General features: G+C 44.4%; 1 protein-coding gene across 2 annotated transcripts in view; it reads right to left on the bottom strand.

Annotated features, from left to right (window-relative positions):
* SAMD4A (sterile alpha motif domain containing 4A) overlaps window positions 1–22,252 on the bottom strand; it is a 382,186-nt gene that overhangs the window by 245,894 nt on the left and 114,040 nt on the right. The gene's annotated exons all lie outside the window — the stretch shown is intronic.

Below are 22,252 nucleotides of genomic sequence, written 5' to 3'. Positions count from 1 at the left end.
AAGAGAACTGCGATGGGAGGAGGAAGCCAGCCAGATGAGGTAAACACCCGCAGGAGACACAAATTTGTGACACAGAATGGAGGGAAAAGCGGCAAGGGGCGTGTTGGGTCAGGGAAGGGAGGAGGAGGGTTGTGTTTGGACAGGAAGGGAGGATGAAGAGGCACGTTGACACCAGGAAGGGAGAGGCTGGACCCCGGTTCGTAGGTACGAGTTTGACATAAGTCGGGTGTTCTTAAACCTGGGACTGCCTGTACTCTCCAAAAGTCTATCTATCCCTTTGGTGTCTGTATGTTGGATACAGCAAGGCAACCAAGAGAACAATTCCCAACTGAGCAATGGCAAACTGCCCCTCTCCTTCTCTTTAACCAGTAGCACTGCAGCTCAATTTCTGTGTGTTTATGTCTGAATGTCTGGAATATCTATTTCTTAAGTTGATCTTTCATTCTGTCACTTTCCTGTTTCCACCTGTGTCCCTTTCATCTAAAGAATGAGCACTGTGTCAAAAAACTACATTTTATTTTAGCAAACAAAAAGAAACACTTCTTATATCGATGAAAACTATTTTTCAAGAGAGGGAAACCAATGTTCTTTCTGGTGGCTACGGCGTCTCACAGAACTGCAATTGTCTTGTAGGAGAACATCACCCAAATAAAATGAAAAGTAAGACATTTGTATTTTCTTTTCACCCCCTTTCATTTACAAATCTCCTGGCACTGTGTTTCACTTGGGTTTGGTTTTGTTTTTTAATTTGTGCATTCTTCTTTTAACATTTTAAAAAGATACAACTGGCACTTTGCTACTGAGTAGACCAATGGTCATTTATTTTTTCAGGGGGGTCAAGAAGCTTTTTCCTCTTTATATGGTCAGGACTCAGGAGCCTTTTATTTTTGTGAAGTAAGAAGGCAAATCTATTGTAAATGTATTGTAAATGGGCAGGGAAATAGTGAGCTCACAGTAATCAACATTTTATTTTATATGTTAAATATGTTATCTCACTTTTTATTCAATTGTATATGTTAGCTACAACGGCTTTTTTATGCCAATATATTCAATACCAGAATGTACAGTACCTAGATACCAACATTGAATATCCAGGCATTTGATGACCACAAGCACTGGCAATATTCAGACCTGTACCCAGATAAAGAATTCATGAGAATTCACAGGAGCCATTAAGGAAGCTGCTCAGCACTGAGCAGCAGCGCCAAATCGCGCGCCTGCTCGTGCTTCTCAGCGGCCGAAGACACTCATGGCAGCCAGTTAGCAGCGGGGCAGGAACTTGGAAAGTTAGTCCATGCCCACTGCACCTCCACCGGCGATCGGCAGTAGAGGTATGAGGCTAGGAAAGGGAGGGCAGAACCTGGGAGGGAGGGTGCAGAGTCTGAAGGGGGAGGGAAGGAAGAGTGCTGGGTGCAGAGTTTGTCAGGGAAGGGAGGGAAGGAAGGAAGGGGGCTGGGTGCAATGCCTGACAAGGGAGGGAGGGAGAGAGGGAAGGAAGGGTACTGGGTGCCGAGTCTGACAGGGGAGGGAAGGAAGGAAAGGGGCTGGATGCAATGCCTTACAGGGGAGGGAGAGAAGGTTGCTGGGTGCAGTGCCTGGCAGAAAGGGAGATGGGTGAGAGCCTGACAGGGCAGGGCACTTGAATATTAAACCACCCGACTTATATTCGAGTCAACCATTTTTCCTCCTTTTTGGGAAAGGGGGGGGAGGGTCTCAACTTATATTCGGATCAACTTATATTCGAGTATATTTGGTAAGTGTATAGCCCTCGATAGAGACTATGTTGTTTAAGTTGCTTTTTTAGTAACATTATCCGCCTAGCAGTGGCTGAAAATCTAGGTATGATCTGGTCAGCAGGACTTCCTCCCTTTCCTACTAACCATGAACTTCAGATAGGATAGGCCAGGGAGGATAGCCTTTGGTATGAGGGGAGAGGATTTAGATACATTGATTTGGTATATCATGGAGGGGATAGGGTAGTATAGGGGTTTAATTCTTTTCTGTGCACTTGGGCCATGATTCTATAAATGGCACCTAACTTCTAGGTGCCAAGAAGCACAATTAGCAATCATCTGCTAGGCACCGTTTATAGAATCATGCCTAGCAGCGCCTAAGCAGTCTTAGACACCAATAGGCATTGAAACCTTAGGCACACTCCATTTGTGTCAGGATTTTCTTGGCCTAAATGAGTGTGCCTATGTCAAACCATACCCAAAATCCACTCCTAGCTATACCTACTTTCTGGTGGGTGCTTTGAAGTAGATGCTTACCTCGAAGTGTTAAGCACCTAATAGCTAATTATGTTTTAATTGCTTTTTAATGGCTCTTTTCAATTAACGGTGATAAGCCTAATTGAATAATGAAGTTAGGTGCCAATATCAGCTAGGCGCACTGATCCAGGCACCCAACTGCAAGTGCTATTTTTAGAATCTAGGCCTTGATGTTTAATTTGGTGCTTTGGGGAAAATAACACCCATATTAAAATCAGCTGTTAATGTATTAAGAGTCAATTTTAAAACAGTTTTGATACACAGACACTAGTCATTTGATCACTTTATTAGCACTCCTTTTTCCATAATTCTTCTCCTTATATTTGGCTTTCAATTCCATTATATGCATTTGGCATATATTTGGTTTTTAAGGACCCCCTGAAGAAGAAGCCTTGCGCCGAAACAAGGACCGTGTTGGATCCCGCCATTTTCATCTGGCTCTGATCCTACAGGACTTTCCAGGAGTCTACAGGATTTTCAACTGATAGTATTATATTTTGGGATTTGTTTGTTCATTGTGGATATCATTGAATAAACTGGACTTTCATCTAGAACCAGTGTTCCAACCTGTTTTGTTGACTTTATCTCACTTTTTGTGGAACAAATTGGCCTCCTGCTTTTGTTGATTGGTGTTATCAAATACAGACCTACATCTTGTTGCCAAAATATCAGCCACAGCTGTTTTGCCAAGTTAGAGCTACCCTTCTCCTACTGATGAACAGGGGTAACATATCCCCATGGTAATGGCCTTGCAGCAGGTTTTTAAAGAGAACTCTGCAAGGAGTTTTCCTTGAAAAATTGCCTTACAAGGCCCCAAAAGCCAAATACCTGGGGACCATCAGCCTCCCAAAACTAAAAACTGTTATCTGTTAAATAATTGGTAATTCCTGGCATCTGTTTTTTTATCTCTGTTTTATGTAAGACTGTATTATAACCTAGGCCATGATCCATAAGTGTCAGAACAGATGGAGCCACAAGTGCCTTGCCCCCCCCCCCCACCAATTCCTTTGCCTCTCTCAATGCAAGGTATTTTTTCCCTTATCTCGCTCCCCCAGGGCAGCAACTCTTATCAGCTGACAGGCCTTGAGCACGTGCAAATACTCAGGGCCCCTCACCAGCCAGCTATATGATTCCACTTATGCAGCCAATAGAGATATTACCCTAGGGGAGTGAGATAAGGGAATAAATGCCTGGTGGAGGCAGAGTATTAAAGGAGAGAGATGCTGAAGTGGGGGGAAGAGGATGGAAAGTTAATGCTAGACACCACGGGTGTGGAGGGGAGTAAGGAAGAAGAGAGATGCTAAGTGTCATGGAGAAGGGGAAGGGAGGTAAGGAGAAAGAAAGGCTGGGCACCATGGGAAAGGGAAGGAATGGAAGAAAGAGATACTAAAGACCATGGTGAGGGACAGAGATACTAGAGACCGTGAGGAAGGGGGTTGAGAGGGAGGGAAGGACAGAGATGGTAGATACCATGGGGGAGGGAGGACTATGGGATGGTAGGGAAAGTTAGTGGCAAAGCTGGGGGCAGAGCCTGGGTACTGCCACACAAAAAGGCAATCTGCTGCCCCCGAGGCCACCTGCTATGTCTCTTCTTACTTTCTCCCTGTTTTCTTTATCATACAAAGATGAACTATGAACTATCTATAACAGTGCTCATGCCCTTTGATTGGCAGAATGTACAGTACAGATAAGTACACTGCCATTAATCATTCATATTTATTTTCATCTCAGAATGAGTGCATACAGTTTGTGAGTCACAGAATACTCTTTGTCACTGTGCATTGACATGTCTAGTCAAAGTTCCTCTATTTTCTGTTATGTTCATAAAATTCCTAAATTAAGGCATAGCTATTAAGAACGGTATTTCTTTTTTCACACAAAATTCAAGCCTGGTGCAACAAGGGACTGATTACATCTAGTCTGTCAGTGAGCACAAATGAGCGCCGTTATAATAAACATACTTTTTTGTGACTTACATTGGCATCTGTTAACAACACAAAAGCAGATTTCCATGGAGACAGCTGTTCTAGGAATTTCCTGTGCCTTTAATCCCCCACTAGGGGCACTCCTTCGGAATGGGGGATCACCACCATCCCAAACACCACAGGATACTTCTAAGGTCTGTTATAAATATTAAAGCTACATTTCCTATGGAATGTAATTTTAATTGAGAGTATATTAAATTTAGAAGCCTTTTAAAAACAGACAAAATTATATTTTTCTTAATAGATTTTTCTTTTTTAAAGCCATGCTGCATTTCATCGTATCAGATAAACAGTCAGGTTGAGGCTGCGTTGCTGTCACTCAGAGCTATGAGAGTCTAGCCAGGTTTGCAGCGTTATGTCTAGTTTCCTTCAGTGTTTAGTATCACAGAAAGCAGACATATCACCTAGGAAAACAGCCAGGGCTCAGCCCAGGGCCACTTTTCTTCCCCGCTAAGCTGTTACATTCTTCAGCTTGCTCTGTTCGCAAACTCACTCACACTCTCACCCTACAGGTTGATAGTACACTTCCCCCTCCGTATTCGTGGTTTCCATATCTACGGATTCACTTATTCGCGATTTTTAGTCCTGTAAGCCCCCCGTTAAGCCTTACCTGGTGGTTTAGAAGGTTTTCAGGGCAGGAGTGATCTTCCCACGCTCCTGCCCTGTGCAGATCGCTCACAGGAAATGGCTCGAGAGACGACGGGAGCTCAAAGCAGCCATTTCCTGTGAGCGATCTGCATGGGACAGGAGCGTGGGAAGATCGCTCGTGCCTGAAAACCTGCTAGGCCACCAGGTAAGGTTTAACGGGGGGCTTACAGGACTAAAAATAGCCAGGGATAAGGGCAGAACTGGCCCGAATATTATTCACGGTTTTTCTATATTCGTGGGCTGGCTCTGCCCCTAACCCCTGCGAATACGGAGGGGGAAGTGTACTTCCAAGAATCCCACTCAGTACTTGTTAACCACCCAAATGATGTTCTATGGGCGGTATATCAAGCCTTCAATAAACCTGAGATCAGGATAACCAAAAACCCTGCTTCTGTTCCTCACCTCACGAAGTTATAAAATTTGCAGATGACACAAAACATTTTAGTGGGGTTAGGAATAAAGAGGACTGTGAAGATTTACAAAGGGACCTGAACAAACTGGGAGAGTGGGCAAACAAATGGCAGATGAAGTTTAATGTAGAGAAATGTAAAGTCTTGCATGTAGGAAACAGAAACCCGATGTACAGCTATACGATGGGAGGGCTGGCAATGGGAGAAAGTAGCCTAGAGAAGGACTTAGGGGTACTGGTGGACAAAACAATGAAGCCGTCGGCACAGTACGCAGCAGCCTCTAAGAAGGCAAATAAAATGCTAGGTATAATCAAGAAAGATATTACAACCAGAATGAAAGAAGTTATCCTGCCATTATATCGGGTGATGGTGCGCCCGCATCTGGAGTACTGCATTCAATATTGGTCGCCATACCTTAAGAAGGATATGGCGATACTCGAGAGGGTTCACAGGAGAGCGACGCGACTGATAAGGGTATGGAAAACCTTTCATATGCTGAAAGATTAGAGAAACTGGGGCTCTTTTCCCTGGAGAAGCGGAGGCTTAGAGGGGACATGATAGACACTTACAAGATTATGAAGGGCATAGAGAAAGTGGAGAGGGACAGGTTCTTCAAACTTTCGAAAACTACAAGAATGAGAGGGCATTCGGAAAAGCTGAAAGGAGACAGATTCAGAACCAATGCTAGGAAGTTCTTCTTCACCCAAAGGGTGGTGGACATCTGGAATGCGCTTCCAGAGGGTGTGATAGGACAGAGTATGGTATTGGGTTTCAAGAGGGGCTTAGATGATTTCCTGAAGGAAAAGGGGATTGAAGGGTATAGATAGAAGATTGGATGATTTCCTGAAGGAAAAGGGGATCGAGGGATATAGACAGAGGATTCTATGCAGGTCCTGGACCTAATGGGCCACCGCGTGAGCGGACTGCTGGGCGTGATAGACCTCTGGTCTGACCCAGCAGAGGCACTGCTTATGTTCTTATGTTCTCCTTTTTATTCACTTCTCGCCCTGCCCACTCAGGTCAAGGTCCTCCAACTCCTCCCATGTAAGCTCTTCTGTCCACACATATACACTCAGTGCTTCCCCAAAGAATCTCTTATCTCCTGCTCTATAGCAGAGGTGCTTTAATGCTTGATTTATAAACCTATTTATAGGTTTCTGCTTTATTTTATTCTACATTTTGCCATTCTATGCCGTTTTAAGCTGCTTTATCTTTCATAAGCTGTCTATGCTTATTTTTAGGAATTTACAAACTGCCTTCTATAAGCTGTCTATGCTTACTTTATGAGGTTCAAGCTGTTTATGCCAGACATGGGCAACTCCTGTCCTCGAGGGTCAGAATCCAATTGGGTTTTCAGGATTTCTCCAATGAATATGCATGAGATCTATTTGCATGCACTGCTTTCAATGCATACTCACTGGGGAAATCCTGAAAACCCGATTGGATTCTGGCCCTCGAAGACCAGAGTTGCCCATGTCTGGTTTATGCTGTTTTACAAGTCTGCTAGCTGCTTATGCTGTCTTAAGGTGTTTTGTGCCTATCTTATACCAGTGGTTCCCAACCCTGTCTTGTAGGACCACCAGGCCAATTGGGTTTTCAGGCTAGCACTAATGAATTTGCATGGAGTAGATTTGCATGCCTGTCACATCCATTATATGCAAATCTCTCTCATGCATATTCATTAGGGCTAGCCTGAAAACCCCATTGGCCTGGTGGTCCTCCAGGACAGCGTTGGGAACCACTGCTCTAGGCAGTCTGCTGTAAATTTTAGGTTTGATGTACAGTGGTACCTTGGATTACGAGCATAATCCATTCCAGGAGCATGCTCGTAATCCAAAATGCTCGTTTATCAAAGCGAGTTTCCCCATAGGAAATAATGGAAACTCGCTTTGATACGTTCCCCCCCCCATGAGAACCGGCATTGCTCCCCCTGAAAGCCCCCCCTGCGATGCGGCACCCTCCCCCCACGATGCGGCACCCTCCCCCCCCCGCAATGCGGCACCCCCCCTGTGATTCGGCACCCCCCCGTGATTTGGCATCCCCCGCCGCGATCCGGCACCCCCTGCCGTGATTCGGCACCCCCCCTGCCGCGATTGGGCACCCCCCCGCCGCTTCATACCGTCATCTGGACACCGGCACTGGCATGTCCTGTGCTTGGTGCCCATGCCCGAAGATCGGCCTCCTCTTCTGCTGGGCCTTGAGCATCCAGTGCCCAGATGACGGTATGAGGCAGCATGGGGGTGCCCAATCGCGTCGGGGGGGGTGCTGGATCGCGTCGGGGGGGGGGTGTGCCGGATCATGGGGGGAGGGTGCAGGATCATGGGGGGAGGGTGCCAGATCGCGGGGGGAGGATGCCGGATCGCGGGGGGGAGGGGGGGCGCTCGTAAATCGAGCCACGCTCGGTTTCTGAGGCGCCGATTTTGCAAATGTTTTGCTCGTCTTGCAAAACACTCGCAAACCAGTGCACTCGTAAACCGAGGTACCACTGTATTTTGTTCTTTTTGTGTTTTAACAAGGGGTGTCCAACCTTTTGGCTTCCCTGGATCGCATTTTCCGAAAAAAATGTTTCTGGGGCCGCGCAAACGCTGCAGCAAGACAGAGGAGGGAGCCAGCAAGACGGTAAACACCCGGGGGCAGCAGAGGAAAACATTGCATTGCCCTCGACCGGGGCCGCACAAAATACTTCACGGGGCCGCAGGTTGGACACCCTTGGTTTTAACTATATTAATATAATACTACAAATAACTCCACTTGTGTGAATCTGAGAGTCTACTCAAATGGAAGAAAAGCCTCAGGTTTTATCGGCAGAGGCCAAGCTCAAACCACCACCATCACATCATTTCTTCCATTTGAGTAGTCTCTCAGATTCACACACGTGGAGTTATTTGTAGTATTATATTTATAATTTCCCACTTCACCTATTTGTAAAACTTTAGTAATTTAACTATGTTAATGTCATTTTTTTTAGGTTTTGTCTAATTTTTAGTTGTTCCTTTCTTTATTGTAGTTCTCCTGAGACAGTTATTCGGTTTATCCCACTGGCCCAGTTGCTTTTGAAGCTTTTTAACTATGGATATCTCGCTCTGGATTATTTTTGTATTCTATCACCCCCTTCCTGAGTTTATCACCCCCTGGCCCTCTGGAGCCTAGTTAATTCCAATTGTCTAGGCCAATATATTCCTGTAGTTTTAGGAAATAGAAAGCCTTTCCCCCCCCCAAAAAAAAAAATTCCTTTGCGGAACTTTAATGCTTTGAAACAAATCTCTCCTCTTAACAAGGTCTTGGATATATTTACAGAATCTCTTACTCCTGTCCCGATACTTTGGAAGAAAGGCAAAAGAGGGGAGATATGATAGAGACGTTTAAATACCTACGGAATGTAAATGCGCATGAGTCGAGTCTCTTTAATTTGAACGGAAACTCTGCAATGAGAGGGCATAGGATGAAGTTAAGAGGTGATAGGCTCCGGAGTAAGCTAAGGAAATACTTTTTTACAGAAAGGGTGGTAGGTGTATGGAACAGTCTCTCAGAAGAGGTGGTAGACACAGAGACTGTATCTGAATTCATAAGGGCCTGGGATAGGCACATGAGATCTCTTGGAGAGAGAAAGAGATAATGGTTACTATGGATGGGCAGACTAGATGGGCCATTTGGCCTTTATCTGCCATCATGTTTCTATGTTTATTGCAATGCAAGATCTGTTTGCAATAAACAGCAGATTATTAGGGACCTATTAGATGACTCAGATCCTGGTCTAATGTGTATTACTGAGTCTTGCATTTCCCAGGAAGATACATTTTCTCAGAGTGAACTTTGCCCGAATGGCTTTAGTAGCCATATGTCCTTCAGAAGTAATAAAAGAGGGGGTGGGCTAGCATCGATTTATAAATCTTTTTTCAATGTGTAATTAGTTCATAAGGCTAGCCTCCCAGATATAGAATATCTTTTGGTATCTTTCAAGGATGAATTGTCTCATCATCCCCAGTCCCATGGAATAAATCATGTTCTCCTGTTACTGAAATTATTGCTAATTCTTCAGTAAAATTTTAAAGACTACTTGTAATAGGTGACATCAACTTGCATCTTGAGGATACGAATGATAAGGGTACTCTTGATTTCATTTCCTTGCTTCATTCTTTGGATTTACCCTTGCCTCAAATGATACCCATTCACGAGAAAGGTCACTCTCTTGACATTATCACCTTCATGGATCTTACCTCCCAGAGCTCTACTATCGACAATGTATGCTGGCAGAGAGTCCCTTGGTCGGACCATTACCTTGGTGAATTTACATTACCCATTTTCATGTCTCATATACCAGAAAAAGTTCAGCACATAAAGAACTGTAACTTTTAGAAAGAAAATTAGTTCAGACCTATTTTGGACTTGAACACTAAAATCATTACCTTGCTCTCTGAGAGAAGGCCCGGTAGATGGTAGCTGGGTTAACTGGAAACAATCCTCTTATTACCAAATCCATTACTCATTTTAGACATTCTTCTTGGTTTACACCATCTCATAGAGAACTCAAGGAAACATGTAGGAAACTCGAGCATAAATGGAAGAAATCTAATTTAGACTTAGATAAACTTAATTGTTGGCTCACTATTAGTTTTGAGCTGGGAAAGGCAAGAAAAAACTACTATGGCGGTAAAATCGCCAATTCTAATCACCAAAATGGTACTCTATTTAGACTCTGTCGTACATTAACAAGTCATGACCATAAATCTCTTCAGGTTTCACCACCTTCTGTAGATTCTCTTGCTTCTTTTTTTGAAGATAAAATCTTTACCATTAGGAATTCTGTCTCTACGGTGGACTTTGGTCTTTTCTCAAACTTCAAGGGTAGTTTAATGCTGACACCAGCAGATCGTTTCTGGCATTCATTTGACTTGGGGCTCCTTTTACAAAGCCGTTTCTGGCATTCATTTGACTTGGGGCTCCTTTTACAAAGCCGCGCTAGGGCCTTAACGCGGGGAATAGCGGGCGCTAAATTGCCATGCGCGCTAGCCTCTACCGCCTCCTTTTGAGCAGGCGGTAGATTTCCGGCTAGTGCATGCGTTAAAACCACTAGCGCAGCTTTGTAAAAAGAGCCCTTGGTTTCTGAGTCCCAAGTCTCAAAACTATATGCAAAATTGGTGAGATATAAATGCACTCTTGATTCTTTTCCTTCTTATCTTTTTGCTAATATTCCACCTCAAGCAATCAACTGGCTGATTACATTACTAAATTATGCTTTAGAAATGGTATTTCTCACATGACATGGATATAATTAGCCTTACCCCTCTCTTGAAAAAAACAGACCTTGACCTAATTGTCACTTTCCACTATAGACCAATTGCAAATATACTTCTTCTAACTAAACTTATGGAATCAATTATTGCCAGCCAACTCTCAAGTGACCTGGAGAAATTTTCCATCCTTTTACCTTTCCAGCATGGATTCCGCTCGAATTTCAGCACAGAAACCCTTTTGGTCTCTCTCTTTTCTAAGATCCAGCAGTTACAATCTTGTAAGAAACATGCTATCTTACTTCAATTTGATTTATCTGCAGCTTTTGACGTAGTCAATCATAATATTCAGCATTACCTGTTCTCAGACTGTCTTGGACTGGTTCGACAAATTTCTATCCTCCCGTTCTTAATCAATTAATATGGAAGGATCTAATTCAAAATCTTGGAGAGCCCTTTGTGGTGTTCCTCAGGGCTCCCCATTGTCTCCAATCTTATTTAACATCTACATGAGTACTTTGATATAGTATGACTTGAATATTTGGGAAAAACTCTATTAACATATGCTGATGACATCTTCATATTACTTGAGGTTGACCCAGATCTTGTTAATCTAACACCCAATATTATCCATTGCATTGCTAAGCTTCGGTCCTGGGTGATGATAGTCCAGACGAAATTGAATGCTGCTAAGATCAAACTCTTATGGATCGGTCCAAAGTTAGATTCTCTTCCCTCAGCTGTGACCTTAGATTCAGGAGAATCTCTGAAAATTGAGTTTTCCTCGCTAATATTGGGTATTGTTATTTATTCATCTCTTACATTTAAGGATCAGCTAAATTTTCTCATTAAAAAGTGTTTCTTTAGCCTCTGTATCCTGAGAAGAGTGAGAGTGCTCTTTCATCAGCAACACTTCTCTGTATTGGTTCAGTCAATTATCTTGTCAAGGTTGGATTATTGCAACTCAGTGTACCTGGGTCTCTCAAAAGTCAGTCTGTAGAGACTTCAATTGATACAGAGCACTGCTGCCAAGCTCATGTTTTGGTAAGAGTAAATTTGATCACATAACTCCATTGCTCAAAGAATTACATTGACTTCCAGAGTATCTTAGAGTTCAATGTAAGTGCGTTTGTATTGCATTTAAAATTCTCTTTGACATTTTTATTACTTTGGTTCCTTTACATTTGAATGTACACAGATCTCATCTCGCTAGGAATTCAAATAAATTAAAACTTACATTTCCTTCCCTTAGGTGCAAAAATAGAACTTTCAAGAGATTCAGCCACTCTTGTCATTTTCAAACTAATTGAGCTCTGGAATGAGTTACCGCTTTCACTTAGAAGTCTAGGCCCCTTTGTTTTATTTCAGAAAGCTCTGAAAACTTTCTTGTTTACTAAACACTTTGGAAACTAAGCCATTCTAGATTACATTCTTCTTTTATATTTATGCACTATACTTACATTATTGTAAGCCGCGTCGAGCACCTTTTAGTTGAAGACCCGGTCTATAAAATTAAGTTTTAGTTTAGTTTAGTGTTCTTTTTGGTGTGTGTATGTGTGTGGTAGTGGTGGGTGGGGGGAGGTAACACCTATGAAACTGGTGACACTGCTTCACACAAGAAAGGTTACTTTTATATCTTCTCTTCAGGGACAATGTATTCACCTCTTCTAATGGGAATTATCTTATCTATTTTCCTAGAGAAGATATTTATTTAATTTTCTATCCCGTACTCCCCAAATAGCTCAGAATGGGTTACAGGCTAACATACATAATACAGTATACAGTAGTTACAGTACAAGGTAGTGCTGCCTGATTCAGGAAAAAAAAATTTGATTCAATTTGATTCGATTCAGCCTATTGAATTGGTTTTTCGATTCGATTTGATTCGATTTTCCTGCCCAACTGGGTGTTTGTTTGTTTTGTTTTTTTTAAACATCCTGGTGGGTTTATTTTACAGCCTCTTCACCCCCTTTGCCTTCTTCTACCCACACTGGCGCTGTGGTGTAAACAAAATAAACAAACAAAAAAGACTTTTCCTCTCTCTGTTAAATCCTAGCTCACGTTTGCGGTCTAACACCAGCTCTGGCAGCATACAATTTCAAATCTGACATATTGTAATCACAAAACAGAAAATAAAATTAGTTTTTCTACCTTTTATTGTCTGGTCATTATTCAAATTTTGTTGGTCTCAGGCTCTGGTTGTCTTCTGATAACTTGCTTGCCAGGGTGTCCTTCTTTCTTCTTTCTCCCTGCTAACCATCCATCTTCCATCTCTGTCCTCCCCTTCCGTTTCTCTTCCCTCCCCAGGAGGTCTGGCATCTTTCCTTTTTTTATCTCCCTCCACAGATCCACCTTTTCTTAACTACCCTTTCACCCAGCATCTCTCCTTCCTTCCCCACCACCCTAGGGTCCACCATCTCTCCCTTTCTTTTCCCAACTACCCTCCTATCCAGTATCTCTATCCCCCTCCCCTCCACACCATCCCTTGCATCCAACTTCTCTCCCTTTCTGTTCCTTCCCTCCTTAAATCCCATTGTCCATCATCTCTCTCCCTCTCCTCTATTTTCAGACCCATTTCTTCCTCCCCAAAGTCCGGCATATGCACATCTCTTTGAATACCCCCCATCCCTCCCTCCGTGTACTTCTATACCAGGGCCCCCCCTCCTCTGAAGGTCTGTCCCCCCTTGAAGGTCTGTCCCCCCCTGAAGGCCTGAACCCCACCCCTAAAGGCCAGTGCCACCATCCCTGAAGGCCTGTTTTCCCCTTGAAGGCTTGTCCCCTCCTTAAAGGTCTGCATCCCACCCCTCTGTCCCCCCTTGAAGTCCTGTCCCCCCTTTGAAGGCCTGCCTCTCCCCCCTTGAAGGCTTGTTCCCCCCTTTGAAGGTCTATCCCCCCTTGAAGGCCTATCCCACCCCTGAAGGCCTGCCTGTCCCCTCCCTTGAAGACTTGTCCCCCCCTTGAAGACCTGTCCCCCCCCCCTTGAAGGCTTGTCCCCCCCTTGAAGGCCTATCCCCCCTTGAAGGCCTATACCACCCCTGAAGGCCTGCCTGTCCCCTCCCTTGAAGACCTGTCCCCCCCTTTGAAGACCTACCCCCCCCTTGAAGGCCTATCCCCCCTTGAAAGCCTATCCCACCCCTGAAGGCCTGCCTGTCCCCTCTAAAGGCCTGTCCTCCCTTGAAGACCTGTCCCCCCCTTTGAAGGCCTGCCTCCCCCCTTGAAGGCTTGTCTCCCCCCTTGAAGGCCTATCCCACCCCTGAAGGCCTGCCTGTCCCCCCCCCCCTAAAGGCCAGGCGTCCCCCCTTGAAGACCTGTCCCCCCCTTTGAAGGCCTGTCTGCCTGTCCCACCCCGAAGGACTGCTCACTCCCCTCCCCCGGCGTCCAACTTCCAGCTTCCACCCGCCTGGCCTTCCGCTTCCTCCCCTGGCCTCCCCGCACTGTTTACCTTCCAGGAACAGCCTGCAAACGAGATCGCGGTGCTAGTGATCTTAGTACTGTTTTGGAGCTGTTTCCTCCATCACCGTCCTGCTCCTCCTCTGAAGTCAGAGGAGGGGCGGGACTGCGACGGAGGAAACAGCTCCGAAGCGGTACTAAGATCGCTAGCACTGCGATCTTGTTTGCAGGCTGTTCCTGGAAGGTAAACAGTGCGGGGAGGCCAGGGGGGGAAGCGGAAGGCCAGGGGGGTGGAAGCCGGATGCCGAGGGGGTAGGGGAAGCCGACAACAGCACTTCCCGACTGACCCTCCCCTCTCGCCCTCTAAAGCAGGTGCGGAAGCTGCTGCTCCTGCTTTAGGGGGCGGGGGGGAGGGTCAGACGAATCGGGAAGCCGTTTTTTGTTTTGTTTTGAACCGATTCGAATCGTGAATCGGGCAGCACTAGTACAAGGTTTTTCTGGTACAAGTTTTTATTCTTACTTGACACATATTAGGGATCTAATACCAACATACATAATATACAGTTTACAGGTTAAATTTGTCATAGTTAATGTGCAAGATTTTTCAATAAAAATATTTATCCTAACGTGACACATACCGAGTATCTTGTATCAATATGCATTTGTAATCTATCGGTCGTGGGCAGGGGAGTTAGGTGAAGAGGTATGTTTTTATTGCTTTCCTAATTTTGAGGAGTCCTTCAAGGGATCTGATCTGTGGGGGCAGTTGATTTCAGTGGCTCGGTATGAAGTGGGAGTAGGAACATCGTTTGGCAGTTTGCAGTTGAAGGGCACGACCAGGGGGTGTTTTGAGGCATATTTTATCCTGGGAGCAGAGGAACCTGTTAGGCATGTATGATGATATATAGGCTCATTCCTGTTATAGTATGCTGAAAACTAGCCCATTTGGAGCCATTGCCCTCTGAGAGAAAAGTCCATCAAGCCCAGTATCCTGCTTCCAACAGTGGCCCACCTAGGTCTCTCTTTCTTCTAAGAGGTCTCTTCTCATGCCATTCCTTGTACACTCAAGGGAGCGGCTTTACACATGGATTGTACCAGTGCAGTCCCAGTACGAGAAACAATAGCAGTCGTAAGGAGCTAGGTGGAAGGAGTCCCTACAGTTGCATGAGAAAGTATGTTTTCTGTGGGAGTGCCAAAGAAGGCCTTTGGCAAGTGCATTTCTATCCTGGCAAGCAAGTCATGCATACATTTTCAAATCTCTTACACATAGGTGAGAAAATACTGGGAGCGAGCGTCGGCAAGAACACAATGTGTCCATGACCTATTCTTAGCATTCTGGATTGATATTTGTAGAACTAGTCATGTGTTTGCTAAATCAAGTGCTGCTGTGATGCTTTCCTCAATCGGTCACAGGGATGTGGTCATTCATTTCAGAATGCTACTCCTAAAAATTCTCTTTGCAACCATAAAAAGGCTCTTCTAAGACTGGCCATGGAAAAGCCTAGTTCTCTAAAGTAGGGCATGTAAAATATGCTTATATACAGTGTGCACAGAGAATACTCTCCTTTGTTACACAATGCATACTCTGCAGAGCAGCTGCACATTGCTGGAATCTTTTCAGTGTTTCTTGTCCCTATCCACTCTGGAAAAAATTAATATCACAGATCCATCTCATATTTAGGGGGTCATGCAAACTCCCTAAAAGTTCTGCAGCCCAGTGGCAAAATCTCTGGGAGAGTAACACACATCTAGATTTCTGCAACTATACAGATGCAAAATTTGCTATACAAGGGGTAATTTTATAAAGAACCCCCCCCCCCCATGTTTTACATAGAAAAAAGTGCTGTCATAAAATTATTCTATGAAATACACACACAACATGACGAGACACAACATGACAGTATGACGAGACAGGTCATACTTTTGCATGACCTGAATACAGGCATGTTTGAGGACATTGTTTGGGCAAAGTACAGGCATAGGTTCTAAAATATGCACCTACAGAGTGGCATAGTAAAGGTGGGGGGGTGGGAGGGGGGGACAGACCAGCCTGGTGCCATCTTCACAGGAGGAGGTGCCAGCACCTCTCCTCTTTTCTGCCCTCTACATACCTAAGAAACATAAGAAACATAAGAAGTTGCCTCCGCTGGGTCAGACCAGAAGTCCATCATGCCCAGCGGTCCGCTCCAGCGGCGGCCCATCAGGTCCACGTCCTGTGAAGTGGTTTCTGACTACTCCTGTAACCTACCTCCACTTCTATCTGTACCCCTCAATCCCCTTTTCTTTTAGGAACCTATCTAGACCCTTCTTGAACCCCTGTAGCGTGCTCTGGCCTATCACAGCCTCTGGGAGCACGTTCCATGTGTCTACTACCCTCTGAGTGAAAAAGAACTTCCTAGCATTTGTTCTAAACCTGTCCTTTTTCAATTTCTCCGAGTGCCTCCTTGTACTTGTGGCTCCCCACAGCCTGAAGAATTTGTCCCTGTCTACCTTCTCTATGCCCTTCATGATTTTGAAGGTTTCTATCATGTCTCCTCTAAGTCTCCGCTTTTCCAGAGAGAACAGCCCCAGCATTTCCAATCTGTCAGCGTATGAGAAGTTTTCCATACCTTTTATCAGTTTAGTCGCTCTTCTCTGGACTCCCTCAAGTACCGCCATGTCCTTTTTGAGGTACGGTGACCAGTACTGGACACAGTACTCCAGATGCGGGCGCACCATTGCCCGATACAGCGGCAAAATGACTTCCTTCGTCCTGGTTGTGATACCCTTTTTGATGATACCCAACATTCTGTTCGCTTTCTTTGAGGCTTTCTTCCACTTGTTTCTTGCGCCCGCCTCGGCTCCCTTCTGATGTCACTTCCTGGTTGAGGGATTAGACTGTGATGTCAGAAGGGAGCAGAGGCCGGCGTGAGCAATGGGTGGAAGATGCTGCTCGAGTCAGTGAACATTCAAGAGGTATTCAGTCTCCTTAGTTGTTTTTGAGTGACGCCCTTTAATCATGAGTTACAGTAATCCAGTTTTGAAATAATGAGGGAATGAATAAGAATATTAAGTGCTGATGGGTCTAACACCTTTTCTAATGACCTGATCATGCGTAATTTGTAGAAGCAGTTTTTTATTATTTGGCTTATATGATCTTGATATGATAGTTTGTGATAATAATATGATAATGATAATGTTGTAAGTGGCTTTAGGCATCATAATACACCTCCATAGGTACAATTCTTCTGAAAGGTAGGCGCCAGCAATGTAGGCCTCTAAAACCCTGGCCTACATTTCTGGCGCCTACCTTTCACGTAGCCATAATTCTGCAAACAGTGTCATTGCATGATTGACAAGCGATTAGCTGATAACGGTGATGTTTACAGAATCTGAGCCTGTCATCAAATTTTTAGGTATCCGGTTTGAAATGAAAATATTGGAAAGAAAATTTATACTGTTTCATATTCAGTAAACTAAATGAAAATGATTTATTCCAATCAAACAGAAAACAGTCAAACATGAAAACAGTTTACCTCTTGAGTGCTGGCAAAATGAGAATTCCAATATATATTCCAAAACAACTTGTAAACTTAAACATCTCAATTTAGCTTTATGTGGAAAAGCTGCTATGTGTCTCCAGCTCTTCAGGGAAAAAAAAGTGTCTGTGTAGTAATAGAACTTTACATTGGCACTTACAAGAAGTCAAATACAGCTGGCTAGTTTCATTTCAGAAGCAAAAAAGAGGGAGGGGAAAATTGTTTAAAAGCTTCCGTGCATCACAAGTTTTCTTTTATGTTGCCTATAATTTAAAAAAAAAAAATTCCAAGGTACACATAACTTTAAATAAATAAGAATTCATTTAAAGAAAAAACCGAAATGAAGGATTATGGGCCACAAAGGGTGATTTAGTGGGAAGTAACTCTAAATAGCTTTAGGGCATACGCTATGGCACTGCCTGTGCTTTTCCCTTTCCAGAAATAACTAGACATGGGCTCTGTCTACTTCCATTTCACACAAAGTCCCTACTTGTTTTAATTGGCTCATCAAATTTAAAAGCCACACGATCGGCTGGAGAGAAAAATTGTAGCAAGCACAAAGAGAGCAGTAGTGGCATGTGAACACAACTTTCTATATACAATGAGCTGCGTCGGTCGTATCTGTTCTGCTCCAGTCAGGTATTTGCTATCACTTTGCTCACAACAAATCCTACCACTGATTACAACACCCAATCTCCACTGATTACAACACCCAATCTGTTAAAATCAAACAAAAGGTTTGTGGACTGTCATATATTTTATGACTAATGTGAAAAAAATGTATTCAAGTTTTTTAAATTACAGGCAGTCCCCGGGTTAAGTACGAGTTAACGTTTTTAAAGCTGTTCTTAAGTCGCATTTGTATGTAACTCAGAACTTGTAGAGTTTAAGAATCTTGCTGCTCACCTCTGCTCCCAGTTGACAAAAGGGCCAACTGTCCCTACCAGTGTTCCCTTTAAGGTAAGGTTACCAGAAGTCCGGATTTCCCCGGACATGTCCTCCTTTTGAGGTCATGTCTGGGGGTCCAGACGGCTTTTCAAAACCTGGCACTTTGTCCTAAGAAAAGAAGTAATTTCTCGTATTTCCTCTGAAACTTCCTCATTCGAACTCTGACATCCTTGTTGTAGAAGTTCCCTTTCTATGGAACATTTTACCTTCCTGAAATTTACTACAGTCTGTCAAATACTTGGATGCTTCTGTCACGTTTCCCTTCCTTCCTCCCTCCCTCCAGCAACTGCATTTTGAATCTTGCCAGCCACGGAGCAGGCAGTGTATCATTCTTGTAGCCCTTCTCTGACCCGCATCTTTCCTCCCAGAGGTGCCTGCATGTAAGTTTCTGAAGTACAATTGTGTTATGTTGCTCCAGCCATCTCTGGGAAAGGGCAGCACATTCCTTTCACCAGGACTTGCACGTCAAGTGTCCAAAGACAAGAAGCTAATCCAGAACGCCGCGGCCAAGCTTATTTTCGCAAAAGGCAAGTTCGACCACGTCTCCCCACTCCTGTCCAAACTTCACTGGCTCCCAGTTCACTCCAGAGTCCTCTTTAAATGTGCCTGTTTAGCCTTCAAGATCCTACATGGCATCCTCCCTCCCGTTATCCCACTCTTCTGGAATTCCTCTAACCCTAATTCCACTAGATCCTCCCAAAAACTGAAACTATCATTCCCCTCTACAAAAGGTATATCCCGCGTAGGAAAACTAGGAACATCCCTCCCCTTTAGAACCACAGAACTCTGGAATAATCTCACATCCTCGCTCAGAGTTTCAAGTTCCCTCCAATCCTTCCGCAAACACCTGAAAACTTGGCTCTTTTCAAAATCTAACACTTCCCACTTTTTGGTTCCCTGTCCCTCTTTATCTTCCTAGCTCCTTTCCTATAACCCTTCATTGTAGCTCCTTTTCAACCTAACCGTGTAAACCGTGCCGAGCTCTACGGTTTAGTTTAGTTTAGTTTAGTGAAAGAGAAATGTTACTATAATTGTTCTTAAAAGGGGAAAGTAGCCCACACACCTCACTTCATACCTCTGTCGCACCCTGTTCAACCACCCAGCCCTGCCTCTGGAACAGGGTGTGACAGAGGCAGAACTGGGCGGTCCTGGGGGGCGTGGCCATAGGTCCTGATTTTCCCATTGGAAAGGAAACCCTACTCTAAGGTACAGCATGCACAACCACACACTGTTCTTAATGTGGCCATGCATCCTTCCTGAATCTTCTACAGGAGAAGTGTAGGAATCTATGCCACTGGAAATACTGCTCAGTGAAATCAAATGGAGCCAAAACTGCGCATTTAAGTCAGGCGCTTATAACTTGGGGACTGCCTGTATACCAAGTTTCCAAGTTTATTTACATTTTAATATACCGACCATCATCGTGTATCTGGCCGGTTTACAAAGCTAAAAACACTGAAATAAATTTAAGGATGGGGGTAAACATTGAATAGACAAGTACGATGACTTATGCAAGTTTGAGGGAGAGGGGGAAGGGAAGTTTGCAATCACATCATTAAAAATAAAAATAAATGAGGGGATGAGGGGAGAGGAAAAAGCACAAGGAGGGGGGGGTCGCTTCTTAAAAGCGGTTTGTTTTATATACTGCTGTACTATTGAAAAGGGGTATAGTTAAACGCTATGGTATGCGTCTTGGAATAAGAAAGTTGCTGAAACGTGGCCATGCAGAATATTATTAATCGCGTTTTGTAGGGTTCAATTTGTTTTATGCTTTTGTTTCATTAAAATTCTCATTTCTTTACCTATTTTTAGGATTGTTTTCAGCTATCAATATATTGGTTTTCTGTTTGTTCATACACCACCACTCTTTGTGTGTGTGTTGACCTGCTGTATGTGGGTTACCTTCCCCTTTTAAGAACAATTATAGTAACATTTCTCTAGAGGTGGACTGGGCGGCCCAGCAAGGGGGAGGGGGGTGACATAGAATGCACTGCATCAGCAGGGGGAGGAGGGGGGAGGGTGTCCAGTAGGAAGGACTGGGCATCTCTCCTGCCGGTGAAGATCATGCCTTTTCCGGGGGGGTCTGGCAGGAGGGACTGGGCATCCCTTCTGCTGGTGCCACTTCCAGGGGGTGGCGGCAGGAGAGATTGAGCATCTCTCCTGCTGCGATGTGTCAGGGAGGGGTCGTTGCTTCCACAATTCTCTAACCGGCGTTGTTTATGACATACGCCGGTTAGAGACTCATGCTTTTAGGTGAAGGACTGGCTCCTCCTTTGCCTAAAAGGTCTTGTTTTGAGTGTTTGGGCCATGTAATTTTTTGGGTCGGGAATATGTTCTAAACATACACATAGTGGCGGTCTGGGCGATTAAGCTGCTGAACGTACAGGTAGGCCATTCTCGAAAAAAAAAAAAAACATATTGGGTGTCTTTTTTGAGAATGGACTATTTTCCTGCTGCTTACTTTGTGTACCTAGGGCCTTAGACTAACATGCATGCGTTAGTGTTTAGTACATGCTAATTCGATTAGCGTGCGCTAATCGGTTAGCGGCACCTTCTTAAAAGAGGGCCTTAGACGTTGGTTTTGATTATGCCCCTCATTCTGTAGAGAGCTTCATCTCATTCATATTCTTTGTGGTTATATTGAAATCCTGACTGTCTACGTCTGCTTCCAGGAAGGGACTGAAAAACAATGCACTAGAGAGAGTTGACCTCATGGAGGAGCAAAGAGAAACAGGAAGAGTGCTGACCTGCTCTCTGGAATGTTTATCCAACTTCTCATGATTTTCCAATGAAAAGATCACTAGTCTTTATTTTACTACTACTAATCACTTCTATAGCGCTACTTGACTTACACAGTGCTGTACACATTATATGCAGGTACCTGTCCCTAATGGGCTCACAATCTAAGTTGATTTTTATACTTGGGGCAATGGAGGATTAAGTGACTTGGCCAAGGTCACAAGAAGTTGCAGTGGGAATTAAACTAAGTTTGCCAGGATCAAATCCCGCTGCACTAACCATTAGGTTACTCCTCTATTCTTTTACTGATGCTTCAGCAAGAAACAATTTATCAAACAATGCACTATTCATAAGGTTCAATGAACAAAATAATAACAACAAATACGAGTTCCATAATAATATCAATATTTTATCATACATAATCCCAGAATTCTCCTTCCCAATATCCTGCCCCTACCCACTCCACTCCTGAATACCTAACCCCCCTCCACCCCACTCTGCCAACAAATTGCTAAGGGGCTCATAATAATTAAAAACAAAATCTACAAAGTGGCCTAAATGGGTACTTGGATGATCAAAAAGCCTGATCATCCAAATACCCATAACCAAATCTGGTTTTAGACATATCTAAAACCAGCTTAGGCCTTTCCCCTGCCTCTAAACGCATAGAGCGAAAATAGGCGCTTTTAGAGGAGGGAAAAGGGCGGGAGGTGGGCCGACCTAGACATAGTCATACAGCAGGTATAACCAAAACATTTGACAGGTTGCCTAGTCGGCACTTATACGTTTTGACTTAGACCAAGTCAAAACAGGTATAAGTGCCGAAAAAGGGGCCGCTGAGCTGATTGAGGCTGCCGCGATCAGATCAGCGGCCCCGGCAACTTGCCCACCCTCCACCGCAACTATCACGGCAGGAGAGATGGCTCATCTCCCCTGCCGCGATAACATCCCGAAGTGCTGCCAACCGCGGCACTTGGGATCGCTATCGCGGCAGGAGAGATAGCCAATCTCTCCTGCCGCGATCCCCCCCCCCCCCCCAATCAGATCGGGAAGGATGGAGCCCAGGCCCTCCTGCCCGACAACTCCCCACCCCTCCCGACACGATCGGGGCAG

This window comes from Geotrypetes seraphini, chromosome 7 (assembly GCF_902459505.1).
Source record: "Geotrypetes seraphini chromosome 7, aGeoSer1.1, whole genome shotgun sequence".
NCBI classification, from domain to species: domain Eukaryota; kingdom Metazoa; phylum Chordata; class Amphibia; order Gymnophiona; family Dermophiidae; genus Geotrypetes; species Geotrypetes seraphini.
This window is presented reverse-complemented; position numbering and strand designations above follow the sequence as displayed.